This window comes from Palaemon carinicauda, chromosome 1 (genome assembly GCF_036898095.1).
Source record: "Palaemon carinicauda isolate YSFRI2023 chromosome 1, ASM3689809v2, whole genome shotgun sequence".
Lineage (NCBI taxonomy): Eukaryota > Metazoa > Arthropoda > Malacostraca > Decapoda > Palaemonidae > Palaemon > Palaemon carinicauda.
In genome coordinates, this window is record NC_090725.1 from 284,659,607 (window position 1) to 284,667,106 (window position 7,500).

Consider the following 7,500-nt stretch of genomic DNA (forward strand, 5'->3'; position numbering starts at 1 on the left):
TATTCAAGAGTATCAATTCAACATGAAAAAAAATCTAACAAGACAAATAAATCAGTTAGAAGTATTGAAAAAAAATATTCATATATGTCAGTGATTCAGCTTATTTTTTTCAACCAGGAAACATCTGCATTTATTAACAATTATTGTGATTTTTTTTTTCTCTCTCTCTCTCTCTCTCTCTCTCTCTCTCTCTCTCTCTCTCTCTCTCTCTCTCTCTCTCTCTCTCTCTAAGTTCCCGTATGCCACTTAATTCAGTATCAACAGCTCCAAAGTGATATGTACATGACCAAAACATTCAATAAACAAATTTGCCTAATCTATTTCACCCACTAAGGCTTTATTTCTCCCACAAACAATAGAGGGCAAAAAACAAAAAAAACAGGAGAAACAATGTTCAAAAGGGAGAAAATTATAAACGTGTTCTATTATCAGGGAAATAAAAGAAATTAGAAAATGCACAAATAGGCCATCCACAGTAGAATAGAGAGATGTTCTATACAGCTTTAAGAAGAACACAGAGGTATTATCTGTGAAGTACTGAATTACGGTAATAAGGGATGAATATGTTTCCGGGAACCCTTTTCATGGCGTTCCGATACCCGGTTAGGAAAGGAAAGAGTAGATTATACAATACGCATTTAATTAGATTAGATTGAATTATGTTAAGACAGTAACAATGCATTCAGTTACACTGCATTCATTTCCTCCATCAAATGCTATACTTCTTTTTTCTGTTCTTTGTGATATAGCTTGATAGAAGAAATAAGAGAAAATAACTGACTCTTAAAAAATATAAACATTAAATAAGAAAGAGGGATGCAAGATTTCAAAGGCATGGCTGTACGGCACAGGGGAGGAAGCCGTGCTCAAACAAAGCAATCTTGAAAGCACAGGGTTTTCCCCTGTAAATGTGGGAAACGATTTACTTGAGGATGTTCCATTCCGCTATACAACAGAGTTCTTTTCAGTCAACAGCAAGGTAGCCAGATTACCCTTTTTGGAATGGAGAGAACGTGGCTCTCTCCAGGACATAAAAGAGAGGCAGAGACTACTGCAGGTCACAAGAAGAATGACCACTGGTCCAATACTAATAAGAAAGCTAATAAAATAAAAAAACGTTCCTCAAGATACTCGTATGTTAAATAGCGTATAACAATCCACAATACAATTCTTTAATATAAAAACAATATTAACACAGAGTCCCGAAACCGAGTTTTAGCCCAATTGTGTTCCCTTGAATCGGTAGCTAAGCTATAAAAACTCAATTAGAAAAGGTGTAAAAAGATTCTTAGCAAAGACCCTGGTTATTTCTAGGTGAAAGTAATCAGTAGTTTGACAATACATTGTCAATAAACGGGTAATCGAATGCTTTCATATAACTAGCAGATGAAAAATGGAAACATGAGAGAGAGAGAGAGAGGAGAGAGAGAGAGAGAGAGAGAGAGAGAGGAGAGAGAGAGAGAGAGAGAGAGAGAGATAGAAAATAGCAATTATTTCTTAGTAAATGACTGATAGCGACAGGGAATGAAATGACCGCAAAGGCCAAGACAAACAGAAGCCGGGAGCAGAATTCCATAGCTCAGAAGCAAAGTGAAGAAGTATTAATCAACAAAGAGAGGAAATGAAAAATTATTTGTTCGTTCAAAATATGTATAGAAAAGCGGGGGGGAGAGAGAGAGAGAGAGAGAGAGAGAGAGAGAGGAGAGAGAGAGAGAGAGAGAGAGAGAGAGGAGAGAGAGAGAGAGAGAGAGGTTTCGTGAAGCCACTTGAGAAGGGACTTTGCTCAAATTATGAAAACAATCTGGAATAGTAATTACAGTACAGAGACAGAGAAGCCACTTTACAAGTGGATGTAAATTCTTTCTAAATTGGATAAGTTGAATGGGCTGAAAACTTATAATGTGACAAAGTCCTTTTGATTATTGGTCTCAGTGCGTTTGACATTCCTGATTACAAGTAGTAGAAAAGATGCAGTCTCTTGACATGTGGAATGATGCAACTGTTTCCCTGAGCAGTTTGTTTTACAAGGACGTTCGGGATTCAAAGGAACAAGAAGTTTATTCTAGATTGTTGCTTAAAAAGGACAAAATTACTTTATGTCACTTGGATAATTTTAAAGTTAAAAATCCAACCTTCACAAGAATTAATAATTAATTGTATTTTTTTTAAACACTTTTACAGATTTTATGTTTGTTAATAATTTTCTTTTAGTAAAAACTTCGCCAAAATAATTTCACATAGAAAATAAATGAAAATCCTGAATATATTCCTTTCGTTTTCATATAAGAAAAAGAATAATAATAATAACGATAATAATGATAAAACAACACGAAATCAAACAATCACAATACTTGATGATGAAAATAAAGTTTTCTCAAGAGCTATCTGTCCTAAAAATGAGAAAATATTGGCTGCCTAGACATACCACATCCAATACTATCCACTCTCGTCAAATAATACAACCCAGAGCATTTGCAAAATAACCGTTCAATCGCAATTGGGAGATGGATTTTTATATCAAACGAGAGAGCTGGTGTTATTTTAAGATCATTCAAAAATAGAAAAAAAAAAAGCCGTGTCTTCTGTGAAGTACTAAATATACAGTAAGTGTGTATGTATATATATATATATATATATATATATATATATATATATATATATATATATATATATATATATACGTATATATATATATATACATATATATATGCATATATATATACATATATATATATATATATATATATATATATATATATATATATATATATATATATATATGTATGTATGTATAAATATATATATATATATATATATATATATATATATATATATATATATATATATATATATATATATATATATATATATATAAGGCAGATTTGAAATTTCCAGGAACAATTGTGATCAGGTAGCGTACAAGTTAATGAAAACAGCACAGAATGTACTTATGACAACGGCAAGAAAAAGTTACATTGCCATTTTGATAGCAAAACACATTACACCTAGCAAATTTTCTTAAACAGTCTTATCTCATTTAGATGGCTCATAAACGTAGTGGGATATTCTTATCAATTAGTAATCGAGGGATTTATGTTTTTATATCCCAATAATTTGTAATATTTAAAAAAAAAATTAATAAACTAGTTTCTATCTTCCACATATGTAATATGTGACATCATTGAAAAGAAACAACAATAAAAAGTGTAAATTCTGGTCCGTCTTGACGATTAAATAATGGCAGGACTGCGGAAAGGTAATAGATCAGTCTCTAATAATTTCACGGAGTCATTACTTCCAGCTACTGTAATTGACAATCAAATTTCAATAAACATCAAGATATCTCCTTGAAGTTCTCTGAAGTCTTTCTTTGCAATTAGAATTGCTCCATTTTTTTTTTTTTTTTTTTGGGGGGGGGGGCATGTCTTCAGCGTTGGAAATTGTGGAAACAAGACAAATACCCTCGGACAGAATAAAATAGTGACTATAGTCAATTCTTTTAGCGAGTCAGATTTGCACCGACTCGCAGCGGTGCCCTTTTAGCTCGGAAAAGTTTCCTGATCGCTGATTGGTTAGAATTATCTTGGCCAACCAATCAGCGATCAGAAAACTTTCCATGCTAAAAGGGTACCGCTGCGAGTCGGTGCAAACCTGCCTTGCTAAAAAAAATTGACTATAGATCTATCATTGTTACGTTTGCCCTTTTAGGTCAGAGTTCACGGAGTTGAAACTGTTTGGTTACAGATGACAAGGAAGAGTCGCATGGCAAGTCGGTGCCATCCCAGGTGGCAAATATTTACTTGTGCCAATTTTTATTTCACCATTAGAAATAAAAAGTCCGCTAATCTATAGTAATAACTGTCCGTATTTAAGTGCCTTTAAGTGTGGAAATAAAAGTCGTAACTACTAGCACCAATCTACCACCTAGTAAGGACTACCATATGAAAATATACCCAATAGATAAGGGTAATATGAAGGGGGAAAAAAAAAAAAAAACCTAACTAAATCTTCCCACCTCATATGGCACGAAATAGTTGTCACAATTCACAACTAAGATTCTGTATCTTTATAATTTCTTATCAAATATCATTTTGACAAAAATGGGCCCACTGCAACCTAAATAAAGTTGTGGTTTCCATAATCCATAATTCCTATTAAGGCATTATTATCATTATTATTATTATTATTATTATTATTATTATTATTATTATTATTATTATTATTAATAAGATTAGCAGCAGCATTAATATCATCATCATTATAACTAATGCAAGAAATATCCCTGGCACTTGTATCACTATCTATTACAAAAAAAAAAAAAAAAAAAAAAAAAAAAAAAAAAAAAAGAGAGAGAGAGAGAGAGAGAGAGAGAGAGAGAGAGAGAGAGAGAGAGAGAGAGAGAGAGAGAGAGAGAGAGAGAGAAGGAAATTCTAGATAGTTGTATTTACGTTCACCCATATTCTTAACAAATGATTATCAATTAGAGAAATGCTTTCAATGAAGGGCTGTTGACTTGACTTCCATACATTTGAATGAGTAGGAGAGAAAAGTTTCACTATGAATTGGGTGGGTGTAATTTTGTACCCATCAAAGATGGAGGAAAAGTATACATTTTGCGTACTATCTCCTTAGTACGTAACCTACCATATGTACTAGGACACTGAAACGGCATAAGCCATGAATACGCAGTGGTCAAATAAGATAGGAGGAAAATTGTCTTTTCTTAAGATGTGATTGTATGGATGTTACCGAATAGTAGCCGGGAATGACGATATCTTTAAATGAATTTCTCCCTATTCCTGTTTTTTTTTTTTTTTTTTCCCAAATTTGCATCCTTTAAGTTAGAGGGTATCTGAAATATATATTCCATATAAGGCTTTTATCCTCGCATAATTACATCAAACAAGCCCCATGTAATAACTGGCACAATCCTTCCTGAAACTATATATATTATAACTACTAGCTAAGCTATAACCCTAGTTGGAAAAGCAGGATGCCATAAGCCCTAGCGCTCCAATAGCCCAGTGAGGAAAGGAAATAAGTAATATGAATAAACTACAAGAGAAGTAATGAACAATATAAAAAAATTTTAAGAACAGTAATAATGTTAATACAGATCTTTCACATAAAATAACTATCAATATTTAAAATATAGAGGAAGAGAATAAGACAGAAAAGTGTGCCCGAGTGTACCCTCAAGCAAGATAGTCCTACCCCAAGACAGTGGATGACTTGATGATATGAAATTGATGGATTTGGACAGAGTAGAAAGTAACCCTCGCTCCAACAGAGAAAACAGCCCAGTGAGGAAAGGAAATAAGGAATAGGAATAAACTACTAGAGAAGTAATGAACAATATAAAACAGTAACAACATTAAAATAGATCTTTTATATATAAAAAACTATCTACACTTAAAATAACAAGAGGAAGAGAAATAAGACAGAAAAGTGTGCCCGAGTGTACCCTCAAGCAAGATAACCCTACCCCAAGACAGTGGATGACCATAGTACATAGGCTATGGCAATCACTACCAAAGACTAGAGAACAATGGTTTAATTTTGGAGTGTCCTTCTCCTAGAAGAACTGCTTACCACAACTTAAGAGTTTCTTTTACTCTTACCAAAAGGAAAGTAGCCACATAAATTACATGACTATGTATATTTACATGTACACACACACACACACACACATATATATATATATATATATATATATATATATATATATATATATATATATATATATATATATATATATATATATATATATATATATAAATATATAATTGTATAGTATCTATTCTATTCCAAGAATGACTTGATGATATGAAAGAGATGGATATGGACAAAGTAAAAAGTAACCCTAGCTCAAACAAAATCAATGAAAGGAAGAAAATAAAAATAACCACTAGAAGAAAATTGTATACATTAATTTTAACACTAAAATCATGGAATGAACCTAATATCAATCTATATATATATATATATATATATATATATATATATATATATATATATATATATATATATATATATATACATATATATATATATATATATATATATATATATATATAAATAAATAATTATTTACATATACTGTATATTATTATGCGGTATATGTAAATAATTATATATATATATATATATATATATATATATATATATATATATATATATATATATATATATATATATATATATATATATATATATATATATATAAAATGTATGTATATAAATATTTACATATACTGTATATTATTATGCAGCATATGTAAATAATTATATATATAATTATATAGGTCTATACATTTATAACTATTTAAATATACTGTATATTATACATACAATTACATGAATCAAATTTATATAAATATATATATATAATATATATATATATATATATATATATATATATATATATATATATATATATATATATATATATATATATATATATATATATATATATATATACTGTATATATATACATACATATATATATATATATATTATATATATATATATATATATATATATATATATATATATATATATATATATATATATATATATATGTGTGTGTGTGTGTGTGTGTGCATAACCTTTGGGCGCTGCTTTATTGGAACCGCTTTACTATAATGGTAACAATATTGCTTATACAAAAAAAAATTTAAATAGCATTGAAAATCTTAAAGAAAGAAAATTCTTCTGTTTCCCTTCTCATTTGTTTTCATTAAGAAAATAAAACGAAATTAATTTTACTATAAACAACCCATTAAAAGAAACTGAATTTCTTTCAGACGTGTTGATGTATTTTCATTAATGGTAAGCAATGAAATCAAACAATATAAGTAACCATTTCTAAGTTCTACAAATAATTCATTACGAATATTCTGTTCCGTTTCGTTGAAGATACAGTAATACTAATACTATTATCAATCCGATCCACGTATTTATCATTATAACGTAGGGTAATGATAATAATATTAATACTCAATAATATTAATTAAGAAGTATATGAAATTCCGCCACTTTCAGCTAGATTATCATAATGTTTAAAGAGTGATTTATACTGAGTTTCTCAAATGCATGTATGACGTTTTCTGTTCATAACAAAAACGTTCAAAGAATATAAATACTCATAGACACTATATACACTACCCTTCTTCGAACGATTTACCCAAAATAGAAAAAAAAAATATTCAAAGCTGTAAACTTGACTTCGGTATTCTATTAATGGAGCTAATAAATGCTTGTCTGTCTTGACAGCAAGTTGTAAGCATTAAGAGGTTTTATTCTACCTGAATTATATTTCATAGGGCTATCATACGATGTTTATTTCTGATTAATATAGGTTACTTAGTTTAATTCTATCTCGCTTTCTGATTTCGAAGTAATGTTTAATTCTAAAGTAAATCTAGTAACCTACTCTGAACCAAGTAATATTATTAACGAAGGGATATATGCGGAGAGTCATTTGTTCTGAAAGGAACA

The 7,500-nt window shown here is 29.7% G+C and overlaps 1 protein-coding gene across 3 annotated transcripts in view; it reads right to left on the bottom strand.

Annotated features, from left to right (window-relative positions):
• Positions 1-7,500, bottom strand: part of RhoGAP100F (Rho GTPase activating protein at 100F) — a 504,175-nt gene that overhangs the window by 114,669 nt on the left and 382,006 nt on the right. The window lies entirely within an intron of this gene.